The following is a 22353-nucleotide window of genomic DNA, read 5'->3' as shown; positions in this document are numbered from 1 at the left end:
GGTGACTTTGTGATTACCATTTATAAGATCAACTTCTAAATCAGGTGTATTTTTAAATGTAATGCCCTCAGTTTGGATTTCACAACTTACTCAAAAGATCATATTATTTGGGATCTTTGTTCTAAAAATTTTGCAGCAAACTTTAGCTCAGAGCATTCAGGTTTGGCTTTCTGAATCCTGCCTGCACCACTGATCAGGAGAGCCAGAGTTCAGCAGCCTTCCCAAGGCCTGGTGAAAATTCTCCTCCCCAGAGATCACATACCGCCTCCTTAAAATTACGACTCTTAGGTCACCTCCTCCAAGCAGTGTTCCTGATTTTGCCCTAGCATCCCCCTCTCCAGGGTGATAACTCATAAAAATATATCCTAATGCAAAGTCCATTGTTCCCCATCCTTACCCCTGTCATCACCCCAGACAAAAAAACATATATTTTGCAATTTATAGGTACAAAAATTTATTAATACCTAAAACATTTCTTTTGATAAAACAAAAATTAATATAAAATATTTGAAATAGTAAATCTACAGCAAAAATGATAATATAATAAAGATAACATTTAGTTCAAATTTAAAAATATTACGCAAACAGAATGGTCTTAGTCATGATTTTACTTTAACCAAATCATCACAAGTTTTGCACCTTATATTTTTTTTTAGTTGCTTGAGCTCACATTTATTGAGTGCTTAGCTGACTCTCACATGAGCATTAGAGGCAAGTACTATGATTATCCCCATTTTACAGGGGTGGAAACTGAGATTTAAGTGAAGTTAACTAGCCCATGGCTGTGAACCAGTGAGTGGAGGACAGAATTCAAACTCATCTTCTTAACCACTCTATTCCACATGTGTTGGCTGAGTAGTGCAACTCTGTTAAATGTTGTCCTGTAAAGTTCCTTAATATATTTAATTTATTTAAATTAATTTTAAGGGAAGGAAATTCTGCTGCAGTTACAGTCAAAAATAAAATAAAAAATCACATTCGAGATAAATTCATTTATGTTGTATTTTATGATAACTGCCGGAAAATTGACAATATCATTTTAAAATACTATTTAAACTTATAAATATTATCTTTACATTGGTAATCGTTCTGATGGGCCCTAAATAAATGTCTTTTCACCACAAAATGTGTTCATTTTCTCCAATGAAATTCTCATCCAATTGAATTGAATAGGGTAAAGTAAATGCAAACAAGTCAATAACTGTCCTCAGCATATGAAACCTTGGGTTTCAATGGATAGTTGTGATTTAATTGGAGGAGGAAAAGAATGAATTATAATCTCTTCACCTAAAAATACACTGAAGATGAGAGAGCTATGGATCTCAGCTTATCAACTGCCCCAAGCAGGTATTGAAAAAAGTGTTTTAAATATTTAAATAAATTAATAATAATTTATGTTTATTTTATGCTATTTAATATTATGAATTATAAATATAATGTTTATACTAATAACTAAATATTTAAATATTATAAATATGGATCTTGGTAGTATTTCATCTAAGGGAGTTTTTTAAATGTGATTTTTTTGGGGGTGAGGAAGATTAGCCCTGAGCTAACATCCGATGCGAATCCTCCTCTTTTTTCTGAGGAAGATTGGCCCTGGGCTAACATCTGTGCCCATCTTCCTCTGCTTTATATGGGACGCCACCACAGCATGGCTTGACAAGTGGTGAGTGGTTCCTCGCCCGGGATCCGAACCGGCGAACCCAAGGCCACTGAAGTGGAGCACGAGAACTTAACCTCTACGCCACTGGGCCGGCCCCTAAATGTGATTTTTAATAATTGATTTCACCTGGCTTTAAGACAACAGGGTGCTCCTCTATATACTAATATATGATTCTTTTAAAAATGCCCCCATGTGTTTTGCTAAAACGTGGTAAAATATTAAAGAGCCATCTACTGCAGAGAGATCTCTACAGAGAGCCCTTTGTCTTTGATGACTGTGGAGAATTCCCACCCTTTCAGCTTAGCTGCCAAGGATCACAGAACTCTCACAGTGGTTCTCAATGACGTGGGATCTTGCTGCGCTTCAGGAAAAAGCTCTCATGTTATAGTTTATCCCAACTACTGACAGAGGGAACATACCCTCTTCTAGACCTCAGATATCTCAGCTAGTAGTTGGAGGATGTTTCGCTCTTCTACCAGTCTATTCAAAGAAAATAGTGCTGCCTCACAGCTGGCTTTTGGGATTGCAGTAGCTAGCGGAACTCCAGGGTCTCAGGTTAGGCCGTCTCAGGAGAAGAACCTGGGAGCAGCCTGGGGAAGGGAGCTCTGTTATCTTAGGATGTTACTTTACCATTTCCCTGACAATTAATGGGTAGATGCAACAAAGTACATTTGAAAGCATGCTAAAGACACGTTTTCTGTTTTCAGCACGGGAAAAGTGGGTAATTGTTCTGCTATTTCTCTTCTATCCTTTAAATCATTCAATAACTGAATACCACACCCTTAGACAGGCCTTCCTTCATCACTCCTTCTAATTATATTATATATTTGCTTGTTTACTTGTTTATTGTCTGTGTCACCCTCTAGACCTGCACTGTCCATACAGCAGCCACTGGCCGTGTGAGGCTGTGGAGCCCTTGACTTGGGGCTAGTCCAAATGTGGGTGTGCTGTACGTGAAAAATACACACCAGATGTCAAAGACTTGGTGTGAGAAAATGGATGTAAAATACCTTACTGATAACTTTGTATAATTGGGTGATTTTATAGTGTGTTAATACCTCATTAATTTTGTAAAAATTATATTGACTACATGTTAAAATAGTATTCTGAATATAATGTGTTAAATAAAATATATTATTAAAATTAATTTCACCTGTTTCTTTTTACTTTTTTAATGTGGCTACTAGAAAATTTAAAATCTCACGTGTGGCTGGCATTATATTTCTATTGGACGGTGCTACTCCCGAATGGAAGCTCCTTAGCAGCAAAGATAGTCTTGGTCTGGTTCAGGGTTGAATCCCCAGAACCTCGGACAGCGCCTGGCACAGATTGGCACTTGATGTGTTCTTGTGGAATAGAAACCAGGAGAAAGTTTATTCATTTGTTCCCTCTACAAATATTTATTGAGTGCCTACTCATTTCAGGCATTGTTATAGGTGCTGGGGATTCAGTGGAGAAAAACCAGACAAACAAAAAAAACAAAAACAAAAACAAACCTCTTATGTACCTTAAAATTTGGATTCTATGGAGAAAGACTAGATGGTGCAGTTAAATGCTGAGAATGGTAATGACCAGCCCTCATTTTCCTGATTGGTAAAGAGTGGAGATTGAACTAGACCAGTGGTTTTCAACCTTGGTTGTATATATAAAATCACTTGAGGGAGATTTTAAAGACCACTGAAATCAGAATCTCTAGGGGTCACAGACATTTTTTAAAAAGTTCTTTTCTATAATGTGGTGACAAATGTCCATTTAAACACCAGCTGTGAGACCTTGGTCAGATCATTAAGCATCTCTGTTTACTGGTTGTGAAACTGGAACAGTTATTCCTACATCCCCTGATTGCAGTGGGATTAAATGAGATAAGAGAACATGAGCTTGTTGGCTGGCAGATAGTGGAAGGCCAATAAATATTGGCTATTTTTACCTTCCCTCCTTTCCGTTTAACAAAAAGGAGTTTGCTATAGGAGACAGGCTTATTAATGAGTCTCACACAGTAGAAGAGGGTATCTGAGGGACCATTCATTCTGTCTCATTTCTGTATCTCATCAGTACTCCATAGGAAAAACAAACATTCTGACCATTTGGTATTGCAAAAGAGTCAAATTCACTCAATTATAACTGAAGAGAGAACAGAAAGCAGAGATTCCAATTGCCGGTCTGTCTAGGTTTTTAGTGTGCTACACTATTATTTATGGTAATGAATTCACCTTTTAAATGCAAATGGAAGCTTCAGACTAGAATAACTTATAATGATCACAGAACTGAAACTTAAAATATTTAAAATATAACCACCAGCAGCCAATCTACAATTGGTGGCTCAATGAGTAGTAGGCATGTAATACAATATAATATCTACATTTGGGGTGGATTTGGGGTCCTGAAGGAGAATGCTTACATACTTTTTCCCATTCTCTCCTAGGACCCCACTCTTCCTTCTGAGATCTACATAGTAAGTACCAGTTTCTTTGTTTTGCATTCCCAGTGGTGCTCTCAATTTGGAGAAGGGGAGAACAAAGACTTGAGATTGCCTTCAATTGCAGTGAGAAGAATGTGAAGCAAGCAGACGTGGGGGAATGTCTCTGAGTGCCAGAATTAGAGCGAATAGATAACTTCTGTTGATAGCTTCCTCAGGCCATGAAAAATAGAGTCCATCTGTTTGACATTGGAGGTGGAGATGAGGAGATGTTAGAAATACAAACCTCTCTCCCATATATGTTTAGCTTGTTACATTTGCTTCTTTCAATAATATTGAGGTAGTCATCACCCTCACTTTACAGAGGAGGAAACTGAAACCCAAAGAGACTAAGGAAGTTACCTAAAATCATTCTGCTAATAAAAGCTGAAATAGGGATTCAAATTTTATTCTGTAATTTATTAAATATTTTTAAACATTGTTTTTTATTATTAAATGTTGAATATATATAAAAGAATATTTAAGTAAATGCGTAGGGTATAAAGAATAATAATGCAATGAATATGCTGTGAGTATCCAACACACAGTTTAACAAAGCAGTCCCCTGTGTGTCCCTCTCCATCTTATCTCACCCTGTTCATTGACCCCTCTGAGATAACTACTACCTCTCTTGAGTTTTACATTTATTATTCCATTGCTTTCTTTCCTTTTTTTTCATTGAGGAAAAATTAGCATATAACATGATATAAGTTTCAAGTGTACAGCATTATAATTCGATATTTGTATATGCTACAAAGTGATCACCACCATAAGTGTAGTTACCATCCATCACCATACAATTGACCCCCTTCATCCATTTTGCCCACCCCCAACCCTCCTCTCCTCTGGTAACTACCAATCTGTTCTCTGTATCTATAAGTTTGTTTTTGTTTTGTTTTTTTGTTCACTTGTTTTGTTTTTTAGATTCCACATATAAGTGAGATCATATGGTATTTGTCTTTCTTCATCTGACTTACTTCACTTAGCATAATACCCTCAATCAAGGTCCATTCGTGTTGTTGCAATGGCAAGATTTCATTTGTTTTTTATGCTGAGTAGTATTCCATCACATATATATATACCGCATTGAGCATGTATCTTTTCGAATTAGTGTTTTCATGTTCTTTGGATAAATACCCAGAAGTGGAATAGCTGGATCATATGGTAGTTCTATTTTTAATTTTTTGAGGAATCTCCATACTGTTTTCCATAGTGGCTATACCAATTTACGTTCGCAACACTGCTCAAGGTTTTCCTTTTCTCCACATCCTCACCAACACTTGTTATTTCTTGTTTTTTGATAATAACCGTTCTAACAGGTGTGAGGTCTTATTTCATTGTGGTTTTGATTTGTATTTCCGTAATAATTAGTGATGTTGAACATCTTTTCACATGCCTGTTGGCCATCTGTATGTCTTCTTTAGAAAAGAAGAAAAATGGCTATTCAAATCCTCTACCCATTTTTCAATTGAGTTGTTTGTTTTTATGTTGTTGAGTTGTATGAGTGCTTTATATACTTTGGACATTAACCCCTTATCAGATCTATGATTTGCAAATATTTTCTCACATTCAGTAGGTTGCCTTTTAATTTTGTTGATGGTTTCCTTTGCTGTGCAGAAGCTTTTTAGTTTGATATAGTCCAATTAGTTTATTTTTGCTTTTGTTTCCCTTGCCTTTGGAGCCAGATACAAAAAATCATTGCTAACACTGATGTTAAGGAGCTTGCCACCTATGTTCTCTTCTAGAAATTTTATGATTTCATGTCTTAAATTAAAGTCTTTAATCCATTTTGAGTTATATGGTATAAGATAGTGGTCTAGTTTTATTATTTTGCATGTGGCTGTCCAGTTTTCCCAACAACATTTGTTGAAGAGACTATCCTTTCCCCATTGTATATTCTTTGCTCCTTTGTCATAAATTAATTTTCCGTATATGTCTGGGTTTATTTCTGAGCTCTCTATTCTGTTCCATTGATTTGTGTGTCTGTTTTTATGCCAATACCATTCTGTTTTTATTACTATAGCTTTGTAGTATAATTTGAAATCAGGGCCATGATATCTCCAGCTTGGTTCTTCTTTCCCAAGATTGCTTTGGCTATTCAGGATCTTTTGTAGTTCCATAGAAATTTTGGAATTATTTGTTCTAGTTCTGAGAAACATGCCATTGGAATTTTGATAGAGATTGCACTGAATCTGTAAAATGCTGTGGGTAGTATGGATATTTTAGCAATATTAATTCTTCCAATCCATGAACACAGAATATCTTTGCATTTCTTTGTGTCTTCTTCAGTTTCTTTCATCAATGTCCTATAGTTTTCAGTGTACAAGTCTTTCACCTCCTTGGTTAAATTTATTCCTAGATATTTTATTCTTTTTGATGCAATTATAAATGGGACTGTTTTCTACATTTCTCTTTCTGATAGTTTGTTATTAGTGTATAGAAATGCCACAGATTTAGGTGTATTGATTTTGTATCCTACAACTTTACTGAATTTATTTATTAGTTTTAACAGTTTTTTGGTGGAGTCTTTAGGGTTTTCCATATATAGTATAATGTCATCTGCAAATAGTGACAGTTTTACTTCTTCCTTTCCAATTTGGATGCCTTTTATTTCTTTTTCTTGCCTAATTGCTGTGGCTAGGACTTCCAATACTATGTTGAATAAAAGCAGCAAGAGTGGCCATCTTTGTCTTATTCCTGAACTTAGAGGAAAAGCTTTCAGCCTTTCATCATTGAGTCTGATGTTAGTTGTGGGTTTGTCATATATGGCCTTTATTATGTTGAGGTATGTTCCCTCTATACCCACTTCACTGAAATTTTTTTTTTATCATAAATGGATGTTGAAATTTATCAAATGCTTTTTTGCATCTGTTGAGAGAATTATATGATTTTAATTCTTCAATTTGTTAACGTAGTGTATCACATTGATTGATTTGCAGATGTTGAACCATGCCTGCATCCCTGGAATAAATCCCAGTTGATCATGGTGTATGATCCTTTTAATGTATTGTTGAATTCGGTTTGCTAATATTTTGTTGAGGACTTTTACATCTATGTTTGTCAGGCATATTGGCCTGTAATTTTCTTTGTTTGTGATATCCTTGTCTAGGGTTGGTATCAGGGTAATGCTGGCCTCTAAAATGAGTTTGGAAACATTTCTTCCTCTTCAATTTTTTGGAAGAGTTTGAGAAGGATAGGTATTAGATCTTCTTTGAACATTTGGTAGAATTCACCAGTGAAGCCATCTGGTCCTGGACTTTTATTTGTTGGGAGGTTTTTGATTTACTAATTCAATCTCCTTACTAATAATCAGCCTATTCAGATTTTCTGTTTATTCATGGGACAGTCTTGGAAGTTGTATATTTCTAGGAATTTAGCCATTTCTTCTAGGTTGTCCAATTTGTTGGCATATAACTGTATATAGTAGTCTCATGATCTTTTGTATTTCTGTGGTATTAGTTGTAACTTCTCTCTTTCATTTCTGATTTCATTTGAGCCCTTCCTCTTTTTTTCATGGTGAGTCTAGCTAAAGGTTTGTCAATTTTGTTTATCTTTTCAGAGAACCAGCTCTTAGTTTCATGGATCTTTTCTATTGTTTTTTCAGTCTCTATTTCATTTATTTCCACTCTAATCTTTATTATTTTCTTCCTTCAACTAACTTTGAGTTTTGTTTGTTCTTCTTTTTCCTAGTTCCTTTAGGTGTAAAGTTAGATTGTTTATTTGAGATTTTTGTTGTTTTTTTGACGTAGGCCTGTATATCACTATGAACTTCCCTTTTATAATTGCTTTTGCTGTATCCCATAGATTTTGGAACGTTGGATTTCCATTTTTGTTTGTCTCAACATATTTTTTGATTTCTTCTTTGATTTCTTCATTGATTCATTGGTTGTTCAGTAGCATGTTGTTTAATCTCTATATATTTGTGATGTTTCCGGTTTTCTTTTGGTGATTGATTTCCAGTTTCATACCATTGTGGTCTGAAAAGATGCTTGATATGATTTCAGTCTTCTTAAATTTATTGAGACTTGTTTTGTGGCCTAACATATGATCTGTCTTGGAGAATGTTCCATGTGCACTTGAGACTGTTGGATGGAATGTTCTGTATATATGTCCATATATATGTCTGTATATATAAGTCCATCTGGTCTAATGTGCCATTTAAGGCCAATGTTTCCTTATTGATTTTTTTGTCTGGATGATCTACCCATTGATGTAAGTGAAGTATTAAAGTCACCTACTATTATTATATTGCTGTCGATTTCTCCCTTTAGTTCTGTTAATATTTGCTTTATATATCCATGTGCTCCTATGTTGGGTGCATACGTATTTACAAAAGTTATATCTTTTTGTTGGATTGACCTCTTTATCATTATTGATAATTATTATTATTTGTATTATGTAATGCCCATCTTTGTCTTTTATTACAATCTTTGTCTTAAATTCTGTTTTGTCTGTTATAAGTATAGCTACCTCAGTTTTCTTTTGGTTTCTATTTGCATGAAATGTCTTTCCATACCTTCAATTTTGGTCTGTGTGTGTCCTTACATCTGAAGTGAGTCCTTTGTAAGCAGCATATAGGTGGTCTTGCTTTTTTATCCATTCAGCCATTCTATGACTTTTGATTGGAGAATTTAGTTCATTTACATTAAGGTAATTATAGATAGGTAGGTGCTTATTGTCATTTTGTTAATTGTTTTCTGGCTGTTTTGTAGTTCCTCTCTGTTCCTTTCCTCTTCTCTTACTCTCTTTCCTTGTGGTTTGATGACTTTCTTTAGTGTTACGTTTAGATTCCATTCTTGTTATCTTTTGTGTATCTACTACAGGTTTTTGCTTTGTGGTTACCATGATGCTCACATATATTAGCCTATTTATGTACTGGTCTATTTTAAGTTGATAGCAAGTTAAGTTTGAACTCATTCTAAAACTATATTTTTACTTTTCGCTCCCACATTTTATGTTTTTAATGTCACATTTTATATCTTTTTATTTTGTGTATCCCTTAGCTAATTGTTGTAATTATAGTTATTTTTACTACTTTTGTCTTTCAGCCTTCATATTAGCTTTACAATTGATTAGTCTGCTACCATTATTATATATTTACCTTTACCAGTGAGAGAAAGGTAAATATTTTTTACTTTCTTATGTTTTCTTGATACTAATTAGTGCCCTTTACTTTCAGCTTAAAGAAGTCCCTTTAATGTTTCTTGTAAGGCCAGTTTAGTGGTGGTGAACTCCTTTAGTTTTTGCTTGTCTGGAAAACTCTTGATCTGTATTTCAATTCTGGGTGATAACCTTACCAAATAGATTGTTCTTGGTTGGAAGTTTTTTGCTTTCAGCACTTTGAATATATCATGCCACTCCCTTATGGCCTGCAATGTTTCTGCTGACAAATCTTCTGGTGGTCTTATGGAGGTTTGAGTGTACATAGCAAGTTGTCTTTCTCTTGCTGCTTTTAAGATTCCCTCTTTAACTTTTGACATTTTAATTATCATGTGTCTGTGTATGGATCTCTTTGGGTTCATCTTATTTGGAACTCTCTGGGCTTCTGAATCTGGATGTCTGTTTCCTTCCCCAGGTTGGGAAAGTTTTCAACCATTATTTCTTCAAATAAGTTTTCTGTCCCTTTCTCTCTCTCTCTTCTCCTTCTGGGGCACCTATAATCTGAATGTTGTTCCACTTGATGTTGTCCTATAGGTCTCTTAAGCTATCTTCACTTTTTAAGTTCTTTTTTTTCTTTGCTGCTCTGTTTGTGTGAATCCCACTGCCATGTCTTCCAGGTTACTGATCCTTTATTCTGCTCCATTTGATCTGCTGTTGAACTCCTCTAGTGTATTTTTCAGTTCAGTTGTTGTTCAATTATGTCTCACTTAACAATGGGGACATGTTCTGAGAAATGCGTCATTAGGCAATTTCCTCATTTTGTGAACATCATAGAGTGTATTTACATAAACCCAGATGATATAGCCTATTACACACCTAGGCTATATGGTACTAATCTTATGGGGCCACTGTTGTATATACCATTACTTTGAACTCTTTATCAGGTAAATTACTTATCTCCATTTTATTAAGGTTTTTTCTGGGGTTTTATCTTGTTCTTTTATTTGGAACATATTCCTTTGTTTCATCATTTTGCTTGACTCTCTGTGTTTGTTTCTATGTATTCAGTGAAACAGCTATCTCTTCCATTCTTGAAGGAGTAGTCACAGGAAAACTGGGGGTGTGTTTCAGTCTGTTGTCTGTGCAGTGCTCTGGGGGTGGTAGCTTGCCAAAAACTGTCTCTCTGTTTCAGTCTCATGGGGCCCAGAAACATAAAGCCCCCTGGCCACCAGTGCCAGGCACTCAACTGACGTTTCCTGTGTGGCCTGCACATACCCTCCAGGTTTGGTGGGGCAGGGCTGCAGGACAGCATCAGAGTAGGGCAAGTGGCACTAGTGAGGTAGAAAGAGTGCAAAAAATGGTTCCTGCCAGCACCTCTATCCCTGGAGAGAGTTCCAACAGACCCCTGCCCCTCTGGCAGATGCTTTAAGATTAGTTAATGAATCTCCTTCACATAATGGTCTACGTGCTTTTCAAACAGCTGCTTTTCTGCTGTATCCTGGGGCAAGTGAGTCTGTGTGCGAGCCTTTTAAGAACAGAGTCTCAGTTTTCTACAGCACTTTGGTCTGCCTGAATTATTTCACTGAGCATAATGCCCTCCAGATACATCCATGTTGTTGCAAATGGCAAAATTTTCTTATTTTTAATGGCTGAATAATATTCCAATGTATGTATGTATATACCACATTTTCTTTATCCATTCATCCTTCGGTGGACACTTAGGTTGTTTCCATATCTTGGCTATTGTAAATAATGCTGCAGTGAACATGGGGGTGCAGATATCTTTTTGAGATGGTGATTTTGTTTTCTTTGGATAAATACTCAAAGTAGAATTGCTGGGTCATATGGTAGTTCTATTTTTAATTTTTTCAGAAATCTCCATACTGTTTTCCATAGTGGCTGCACCAATTTACATTCCCAGTAACAGTGCACAAGCGTTCTCTTTTCTCCACATATTTGCCAATACTTGTAATTTCTTGTCTTTTTGTTAATAGCCATTCTATTAGATGCAAGGTGATATTTCATTGTGGTTTTGATTTGCATTTCCCTGATGATTAGTGATGTTGCGAATCTTTTCATGGTCTGTCGGCCATTTGTATATCTTCTTTGGAAAAATGTCTGTTCAGATCCTCTGCCCTTTTTTAAATCAGGTTGTGTAGGTTTTTTTTCTCTATTGAGTTGTATGAGTTCTTTATATATTTTGGATATTAATCCCTTATCAGATATATGATTTGGAAATATTTTCTCACATTCCATAGGCTGCCTTTTCATTTTGTTAATGATGTCCCTTGCTTGCAGAAGCTTTTTACTTTGATGTAGTCCCACTCATTTATTTTTGCTTTTGTTGCCTTTGCTTTTGGTATGAAATCCAAAAAATCATCGCCAAGACTGATGTCAAGTTGCTTACTGCCTGTTTTCTTTTAGGAGTTTTATGGTTTCGCGTTTGCAGTTTGATGGTTACATTCAAATCTTTAATCCATTTGGAGTTGATTTTTGTGTATGATGTGAATTAGGGGTCTAGTTTCATTCTTTTGCATGTGGCTGTCCCAACACCATTTATTGAAGAGACTATCCTTTCCCCATTATATCTTCTTGGCTCCTTTGTCACCAATTAATTGACCATATATGTGTGGGTTTATTTCTGGGCACTCTATTCTGTTCCATTGATCAATGTTTCTGTTTTTATGCCAATACCATAGTGTTTTGATTACTATAGCTTTGTAATATAGTTTGAAATCAGAAAGTGTGATACCTCCAGCTTTGTTCTTCTTTCCCAAGATTGCCTTGGCTATTCAGGGTCTTTTGTGGTTCTATACAAATTTTAGGATTGTTTGTTTTGGTTCAATGAAAAATGCCATTGGGGCCGGCCCCATGGCTTAGCGGTTAAGTGCGTGTGCTCCGCTACTAGCGGCCCGGGTTTGGATCCCGGGCACGCACCGATGCACTGCTTCTCCGGCCATGCTGAGGCTGCGTCCCACATACAGCAACTAGAAGGATGTGCAACTATAACATACAACTATCTACTGGGGCTTTGGGGGGAAAAAAAAGGAGGAGGATTGGCAATAGATGTTAGCTCAGAGCTGGTCTTCCTCAGCAAAAAAAAAGAAAAGAAAAATGCCATTGGGGTTTTGATAGGGATTGCACTGAATCTATCGATTGCTTTGCGTAGTGTGGGCATTTTAACAATATTAATTCTTCTAATCCATGAGCACGGACTATCTGTTTGTTGGTGTCTTCAATTTTTTTCATCGATGTCTTATAGTTTTCAGTGAGAACTAACATCTTAATGATATTGAGTCTTCCTATCCATGAAGATGGAAAAATATCCATTTATTTAGATCTTCTTTGATTTCTTCCATTAGAATTTATGGTTTTCCTCATATAGATCTTGTACATATTTTGTTAGACTTATACCTAAGTATTCCAATTTCTTGGGGTTGCTAATGTAAATTATGGCTTTTAAATTTCAAATTCCAATTGTTCATTGCTGGTATATAGGAAAACAATTGAATTTGTACATTAATCTTGTATCCTGCAACCTTGATATTATCTTGGCTTGTCTTTATTCTCTATATTGTCTTTTGATGAATAGAAGTACTTAATTAAAAGTAGATAAATTTATAGTATGCACTTTTTATCTTCTTTAAGAAATCATTACCTACCCTGAAATCGTAAAGATAAAGATATGTCTTCTGGATGTTTTATAATTTTGTCTTTTATCAGTTCTGAAAAATTCCCTGAGCCATTTTTCTTTATATCTGCTATATTCTTTTTCTCCTTCTGAAACTCTAATTAGATATATGTTAGATCTCACACTACCTTCTGTGTCTCTAGTCTCTGAACGTACTTTTCATCTTTTTATCTCTCTCTGCTGCTTGCTGGATAATTTCTTCAAACTTATCTCTTCCAGTTCACTGATTCTCTCTCTGGCTATGTGTAATCTTTTATTAAGCCCAATCATTAAGTTTTAAGTTTCAATTTTTACATACTTTTTATTTTTCAAAGTTCTAATTTGTTCATTTTTAAATCTGATCATTTGCATTGCATCTTACACTTTACTTATATTTTTAGTTTGTTTTATTTCTTTAAGCATATTATGCATCATTTTGTAATTTTTACCTGATAATTCCAATATTCGGATTTTTGAGTGGTAAGGAATCTGATTCTGGTGTCTATAATTTCTGCTAGTTCTTACAGTACCTTGTCTCTTTGTGTATTTTGTAACTTTTTGTTTTCTGTTTTTCACTGTGAGGTTACTTATCTTGTTTTGCAGAAATGGAAACAGCCTGAGGGAGGGTAAATGGCTTGCCAAAGTCACACAACTAGCGAGTAACAGAGCAAGAACTCTAGTCAAAGTCTTTCTGATTCCAAAGTCCATGTGCTTTTTTCTATCCTGTGAAGCCTTAAAGGCCCTGGGCTGGTGAAATCTTTCATAAATCATGTCACAAGTGTTTATTGAGAGCCAACTTCAAGCCAAACATTGTCCTTGGTGCTGAGAGGACACAAAAATAAACAATATACATCTCCTTCTTGCCTAGTATACAATCTGGTAGGGGACATAAACCTGTAAATAGACAGTAAGGCATGGTGGAACGTTTCACTAAGGTGGAAACAAAGTTCTCTGGGAGTCTAGAGAAGATTTTAAGCCATTGGCTAATACCGAGGCACAACATCATGCTTCACTGATGTGCCAGTCAGCTACATTCCCAGCAAGTGGCATACTTACAGGGCACATAATTCAGCATTTTTTCAAAGTGAATGATGCCCCCTGGAGCTGAGCAAGGAGGCCGCATGGTGAGCTGGAGAGAGGGCATTTCAGGCAGAAGGAATAACATATGCAAATACCTTGAATATATCTAAATCAATGGGAATAGAGCCTTAGAAATCATCTACTATAACCCTCCTACATGATGCATAAATCCACTTTATATTATAGGGAGTTTCGTGTCTAATTTATAGAATAAACACTTGCTTTCTGAATGTTTCTTTCTATTGTCATCTATATCCAGGCTCCGTTACAATAAAAGCATGATCTTATTTTTAATTAGAGACCTTTGGCGGGGAAGTGCTTTATAATCCCTTCCCATTCAGTTTCATGACAGAACACAAAAGAGGTCAGGCGGGATCATCCGATGGCTGCATGATACAGTAAAAAGGCACTGAGGGGCATAGATTCTAGACTCAGGTTTGCTACTATTGTGTTATCTTGGACAAGTCACTTGGATAACCTACTTAGGCTCTCTTTCTCCATCTGTAAAATGAGAGCATTTGATTACAGATTCCCTAAGGTGGCTTCCAGCACCATGATTTACCAAGATCTACATCCAGAGGCCCATGAGGGGAAGTGTCTCCCTCGAGGCCATGCACTAAGTGCCTTAGAAAATAGCTCCAAGCATCTGGGCTTTCAGGCTCGTGCTCTTGCCCTTCCCTCAAGCCCTAAGGACCACTAGGGTCTCTTTCCTCCACCTTCACCAGGGGCATATGCCTGGGGTCCAGGGAGGACGCTGTGTCAGTGAGATGCAAACCTGGTTCTCCCAGGTGGCTGGCCACATTTACTTTGGTAATGGGTCTCCAGAGTCCAGTTGTGACCGTGGGTGTAATCAAGAGACTGCTCGCCTCTGTCGAGGCATCCTAGGCTTCCTTTCACACAGCAAAGGGGCTTTAAGGCAGAATCTTAGCTAGAAGTGGCAGTGGGAGAGATGCTGCAATTTGCCTAAGGTCTGTGCAGAAAGTAGATTAGTGCCTTAGCTCGGGAAGTGAGGAGTCTAGGCACCTCCCTCTTTCTCTTAGCTCTCTGCGATGCTCTGCTGGGCCTAATCATTGAACTTGTGCTCTGTAGAGAATCCCTAAAGATTTCTCTCCTCTCTCCTTGTCACACCCTCTCCCTGCATTAACGCATTTGTTTTGAACTCTCTGTTGTTCTGGCCTCTGGGAAGGGATCAAGGCACCTGCAAGGAGGAAGCTGTGATTTGATATCACAGAACTTGACCTTCATCTGCCCATCCAACCTTGACCAGGCACTGGGGGATTTTTTTTTTAATGGGGAGGAGGAAGAGACAAGGAGGAGCCAGCTGAGAAAATAGAAAAATAGCCTGTGAGGTATGATGGAGGTGGGGTTGTTTGACGGAGGTGTGCATTTCTGAAAAGGCTGGGTGGCTTCGGGCCAGGGGACTAGGGTGGCCCTGATGCCTGCTGAGAGCCCCGTTGCTTTCTCCCCCGAACTTGACAGATGACGACATCCAGGGTTCTATCCAAGGTAATAAGATGAGGCAGTGTGTCTCAGGATTCTGCTCTAACTAGCCCTGTATAGGTGCCAGGCCTGTTATCCTTTAGCTTTCAGAGTGAGGGGGCAGGAAATATACTCCCCTGTGACCCATGGGTAAACTCTGCACGTTGGGGGTTGGTGTTTGGCATGATGAGAATGCAAAATAGGGAAAGGGAAGGCAGAGTGCCACCAGGGAGCGGACACTGATGCAGGACATAGGATTAGAGATTACACCTTCCTATGTACCTTTTTCCTCCATTCTGACATAAAAATTACATGTCAATGTGATTCACAGTGGGAATGGGCTCCTGCCAGATAAGGTTTGTGAAGCCCTTCTTTCCTAAAATGAACCATCTCTTTTATCTAGTTCCCAACGCTGGAAAGTCTTCTTTGAGTAGAGATTCATGTATTTGGGACAAAGCACTTCCTTTTGTAAGAATTCTCTTTGAAAATGCAATTGCCTTTGAGATGGGGATATAGAGAGGAGGGTTCTCTTGTGTGAATTAGCTGATTAGGAGGCTTTCCTTCCAAAAGGAAGTGCCAGGGAGCCGGTGCGCACTGGTATCTGGTGCAAGTGGAAGCCACTTGGAGTGGGAATGTGGCTTCACTGGGGAAAGGGTGGACTACCAATCGGGAGGGGATGCTGAAGTCAAAGCTGACTGTCTTCCCGGGCTGCTGTATTTTTAAAAATACAGGTATCTGGGGCCGGCCCGGTGGCGTAGCGGTTAAGTGCGCATGTTCTGCTTTGGCGGCCCGTGGTTCACAGGTTCGGATCCCAGGCGCAGACCTATGCACTGCTTGTCAAGCCATGCTGTGGCGGCGTCCCATATAAAGTAGAAGAAGATGGGCACAGATGTTAGCCCAGGGCCAGTCTTCCTCAGTGAAAAGAGGAAGATTGGTGACAGATGTTAGCTCAGAGCTGATCTTCCTCACAAAAAAAAAAAAATAGATAAAAATACAGGTTTCTAGGCTCTGCCACCAGGAAGTCTGGGGTCAGGTCTGAGAATCTGTCTTTTAAAAGCTCTTCAGGCAACTTTGCAAACCACTGGACCGTGTGATCCGTGCCTGGCACACTGCCCGGCATGTAGATGTGCTCAGTAAATATGTTAACAATGAACACATCTCCAAAGTCCGTCCAATGCTGTCATTCCAGTATCCTCCTGGCTTGAGGAGGCAGGAAGGAGGTGCTCCTGGAAGAATCCTTGTGGCCGAGTCACAGGAACCAGTAACTGGAATAGTCTGGCACCTGTGCAGCTATTTTGCATGAATGCCCGGGATGTGGGTCGGGGGTGGAGCAGCTGGGTTTCAGTTTTCCCACCTTCCCCCAAATCAGCTTTTAAGCTGAACTCAGCTTCTGTTTGAGAAAGGTGAGCTGCCTTTTGCAAAGCAGTGAGATGGAATTTGCCTTTTTTTTGCTAGGAAAACAAAAGAAGTGTGAGAACCCAAGAGCCTCCAGCTCAGAAGACAGAGGCACAAGAAAGCCAGAGGAGGGGCCCAGGGTCGGGACTTGAGACTTGAGGCCTCTGATCAGTGGCCTTGTCACCGTGCATGTTGGGGTATCACCCAGTGACGGCAAGCATAGCCGGAGACCCCAGGGGATTCCCAAGAGTCAAATGTGGGCCTAGATGTGGGAGAATCTTAACAACCTGAGCCTACTTGTGTACACAGGGTCTCCCTCCCTTCTGATCCACGCAATGTGGTGTCCATGCTCCGAGGCTCTGAGTCCAGGTCCCTTGACAGCCTCTTCTCAAGTCTGATTCATTCTGCTCCGGGCTCTCAGGGAGAGAGTGCTCCCTGCTGTGGTTACTGTCTTTCCCCCTTGCACTGCACTGGGCCATTTAGAGCTCTCTGTTGTAAAGTTTTTTGTTGTCAAATAATGGTGTTTTTAAATTATAAAAGCAGTATATGTTGAAACAAAACGTTTGGAAAATAAAGGAGCTTCAGAGTTGAGTTCTGGCTGTTCAGGAGGCCTCTAGGTGCCGTGATGAACACAAAAATGAGTCCTGGAAGGGCCTGGTGGCTTCCTCAGTGCCCTGTCTTTTTATCTCCTGGTGCCTCCAGAGGCTTTCTCCAGCCACTGTCCAGTGCCCAAGTCTTGGACAGCACAGGAATCACCACCTATGCTGTGTACCCCTGTGAAAAAAATCTTTATTACACTGAGGATTCTAAATTTGGACGCAGAGCTAAGACTATCAAGGAGATTACCGTTATATTGGCTCAGAGGTCAGTAAGGTACCGCAGATCAATGTCATGAAACTCGCTGTCTTAAAGGAAAACTTCTGTTTTACCACCGTGGATACGGGAGATCACACCTTCTTCTTCTGGCCTCTTGGGGATGCTATGGTAGAATGAAGTGTTGTTATGGGGCATTGTGTGCCTCTTGAGGAAGCTGCTGGAGACAGCAAACAGCCAGCAAGTTCATAAACTTGTGCAACATACTGGTATCTGTGCATGGGGTATGGGTGTGCAGAGATGGAGAGGCTACCACCCTCAGGGTAGCCTGGTCAAGCCTCGGGCGGCTGGAACCCTAGCTTCTGGCTGTGAACTGCCTCTCTTTGCCTCAGGTTGTCGTACAAATATAATTGTTTATGTGCAGCATGATGTGACAAAGGCTGAGAAGCACTGTTCTATACAACGGTTCTCAGTCTTGGTTCCACAAGAGGGTGATGGTTGCATTCAGGACACACTCCCAGGGGTCACTTGAAGGAATCCTACAGATGGGACTTTGGAGGTTACATCTCGCTCAGCTCCCAGTTCTGTGCACATTTCTCACGGAAGCTCATTAGGTGGACTCTGGCACTTTCAGTGTTAGAGAGCTCATGACCTCACAAGGACTCCCATGTCATTCTTCAAAAGATCTAAACTTTAGAAAAACTTTCTTTTATTGAGCCAGAAGCTACCTCCCTATAAATTCCACACTTTGGCCTGATTCTGTCCTTTGGACCACGTAGAACAAGGTTATACTGTGTCGTAAGCAACAGCCCTTCTGATATTGCCACTCTTCTTAGGAGTTTTATCAATAGACTTAATTTTTTCAGAACAGTTTTAGATTTACAAAAGAATTGAGTAGATAGTACAGAGTTCTGTTATACTACTCTGTACCCTGCACCACTTTCCTCTATTATTAATTTCTTACGTTTGTGTAGTACATTAGTTACAATTAATGAACCGATATTGGTACATTATTATTAATGAAACTCCATACTTTAGGCAGATTTCCTTAATTTTTACCTAATGTCCTTTATTTCTTCCATGATCCCATCTAAGACACCACTTTACATTTAGTTCTCGTGCCTCCTTAAGCTCCTCTTGCCTGTGACAGTTTCTCAGACTTTCCTTGTTTTTAATGACCTTGACATTTTTGAGGAATACTGGTCAGGTGTATTGTAGGATGCTTGCCTATTGGAATTGGTCTGTTTTTCTCATGGTAAGACTGGGGGTATAGGTTTTGGGAGGAAGACCACTGAGGTAAAGTGCCCTCTTCATCAAATCGTATCAACAGTGCATGCTGTCACCGTGATTTATGACTGTCAATGTTGACCCGGATCACCTGGCTGAGGTAGTGTTTGTCTGGTTTCTTCACTGTAAAGTTGCTCTTTCCCCCACTTTCCATTGCTGTACTTTTTGGAAACCAGTCACTATGCACAGCCCCTGCGTGAGGAGTGGGGAGTTGTGCTCCCCCTCCTCTAGGCCAGAATCTCTGTATCATTTATTAGGAATTCTTCTGCAAGGGAGATTTGTCTCTTCTCCTCTATTTATTTCTTTATTCAACCTTTTATTTACATCAGTGTTGACTCATGGACATTTATATTATACTTTTGAGTTATTTATGTTGTTGCTACAGTTTTTCCAGCTTTGGCCATTGGGAGCTCTTTCAGTTGGCTCCTGTGCCCCTTTGACATACTCTCATCACTGTGGTTTTTTTTTTTTTTTGAACACTTCCTTACTTCCTGTCACTACAGGATGCTCCAGGCTCATCTTGGACATTTCCTGCCCCAACCCTAGAATCACTCACTTTTCCAAGGAGCCTTGGTTCCTCTTATTGGAGAGTGGTATTAGAAACCAAGATCTGAGTGCTAGATGTGCTTTTTCTTCTGGGGCATTATTTCTTTTAGGACCTATCAGCTGACAAAGCAAAGAAATGTGTGTGTGTGTGCATGCACTAGCCCTTGTATATACACATATCTATAAATATTTCTGTATGTAGCCAACTATATCTATATTAAGTTAACCTTAAGTTCTTCCTCATGTCTCCAACTCTAATCCATTATCACATGGTGGTAATTTGATGTTGACCTAGGTTATCTATAAATTTCCACTCCAACAGTTGGAAACCTGGTTCCTATCATCTACCATGCACTTATTTAATTGATTCCAGTATACATGTATGGCAGTATCAGAATTGTTAACTTCTCAGAAGTTTTGTTTTGTTTTGTCTTCTCTCAGATTAAACATCCTCATCTCCTTTAATCGTTTTAGGCTTCACACTATCTTGCTCATCTTCCATCAATTCTGAGTCCATCATTTTCCTGTTTAATGAGAAATGAGCAAAGATCACTCTCTCTGTTTTCCAGATGATGAAAACAAGCTCTAGCAAACAGTTACCCTTAGCATATACAAGGCACTAGTTTAAGTGCTTTACGCATATGAACTTAGTTAATCCTCACAACAACCCTATGTGGTTGGTACTGTTATTATCCCCATATTAAATGAGGAAAGGTTAGTAACTTGCTCAAGGTCAATCAGCTAATGAGTAGTGGAGCTGGGATTCAAAACCAGAGTCTGACTTCAAAGTCCATATCTATAAGCATTATTTTATGCCACATTGCTGCTAGAGGGGTCTTTCTGAAATACTGCTTTGCATATGTAACTCCCAGCCTTGCAAATTGTCAGCAGTTCACTATTGCCCCTAAGTTAAAGACCAAGTATCTTAGCTTAGCATTTAGTGCCTTCCACAATCCAGTGTACCCTCTGCTCCAGTTTAACCAGCATGAGCAGTGAAGACCCCTGGATATGCCCAGATACTGGTGTTTCACTTAGTGAGCATGCTCTCTACTCTTCCTCCCTATTAAAGCCCAGACCAAGCCACGCCTCTTCCAAAAAGCCTCCCCATATCCTCCTGGGCAGACTGCATTCACAGTGACCTCTCCCTTCTTTGTTGACACTCATTGTCCATGCTCTTTGGTTGATATGTAGTCTGGGTTGTGTCTTGTTAATGTACTTTTCATTTATCTGTTCAGTCTCCCCAACTTATTCTCAGTGCCACCTTGTCATTGTTGATGGTTGTAAGTTTTAAAGGTTTTTTGTGTGTGTGTGTGTGAGGAAGATCAGCCCTGAGCTAACATCTATGCTAATCCTCCTCTTTTTGCTGAGGAAGACCAGCTCTGAGCTAACATCTATTGCCAATCCTCCTCCTTTTTTTTTCCCCCAAAGCCCCAGTAGATAGTTGTATGTCATAGTTGCACATCCTTCTAGTTGCTGTATGTGGGACGCGGCCTCAGCATGGCCGGAGAAGTGGTGCGTCGGTGCGCGCCCGGGATCCAAACCCAGGCCACCAGTAGCGGAGCGTGCGCACTTAACCGCTAAGCCACGGGCCGGCCCGATGGTTGTAAGTTTTAATCCCCACAAACTTACTTGATGAGAAGTTGAGACTCAGTGAGATTTGTGACTGCAAGATTTGCTCAGATGTCATCATTGTCTATCCAATAGACAACCAAATCCTGCATATAGTACATAGTAGCCAATCAAATTAGTTTGGTCTGAGGCATGGCCCATGCTCTATGCAGTCGCCTTTCCCTCAGACCACATCCCTATTTTAGGAGGTCAAGATGAACTGTTCTAGATAGTCTGCATCATTACAGCTCTGTGGAGGGCTTAGCTGTGCTGGATGATATTAAGTTGAAGTATTGTACCCAGTTCCTGTTTCAGTATGGCCAGTATACCAAGTTTTACAGAGGTAAGTCTGGCACCAGCTGTGTCTCAGCTTTGGCTAAATGTCATTCAATTCCCTAAGAGAGGGCTGGAAGAAGGAGAACACCTGGGTTGTGTTTCAAAGAGCAGAACCTAGATTCAAGCTGTAGCCTGTTTTGCTAAACTTCAGTCATTTCAGCCACCGTTGTGATTTTGCCAAATCTACATGGTACTCACACTCTGTTTTATTTTTTTAATTTTAGTCTCACCCTAAGTAATAACAACCGAAAATTACAGGTTTAATTGATAGTTATAGTTTTTCAAATGGATACTAAGAGCATAACCATTAGATAACTGTTATCTGTGTGCTATACATAATTGTGTCACATACCTTTGTAGTGTGCTTACCACTCTTTGGGACACATTGCTCTGGAGTTTTGATCTTCCCCTGCCCACTCCTTTCTGGATGTGAGGTCTCTTCTGATCAGGTTACTGGTGTTCAGGCTGGGCTCCTACATTCCCGTAGGTTCCACTAAGGCACCTTCAGAGCCACAGTGAGGGTGGAAAGAATTCCTAGGTGAGACTATAGACATTTTCTTCTTTTTAGGAAGAGCAGCTCAGCTTTTATTTTTTTCCATGTCCAGGGCTTCTAGATAAGATTTTATTTGGAGAAAGGGTTATATGGATTTTTTTTAAAGTGTGAAAACCATAGGACAAGTCAATCTAAGATAAACACTGCTAGAAAGATCATTTTGGGGGGATATTCATTCATTCAGCACTTCTTTGAGCCTCTCTTAGCTTTTCCTAGCTTTGGGATCAGGACAGCTGGCTTCAAGTGTATGCTTATCATAATGAAGCAAAATACATTTCTGGGTGGCTTGAGGTGAAACCATGCCGACCACTATTCCAATTCTTTCCCACTTGATCCAGGTTGAGAATAAGCCTTTGGTTCAAGCC

This window comes from Diceros bicornis, chromosome 17 (assembly GCF_020826845.1).
Source record: "Diceros bicornis minor isolate mBicDic1 chromosome 17, mDicBic1.mat.cur, whole genome shotgun sequence".
Classification (NCBI taxonomy): domain Eukaryota; kingdom Metazoa; phylum Chordata; class Mammalia; order Perissodactyla; family Rhinocerotidae; genus Diceros; species Diceros bicornis.
The sequence above is the reverse complement of the archived record's forward strand: the minus strand, read 5'-3'. Positions refer to the sequence as shown.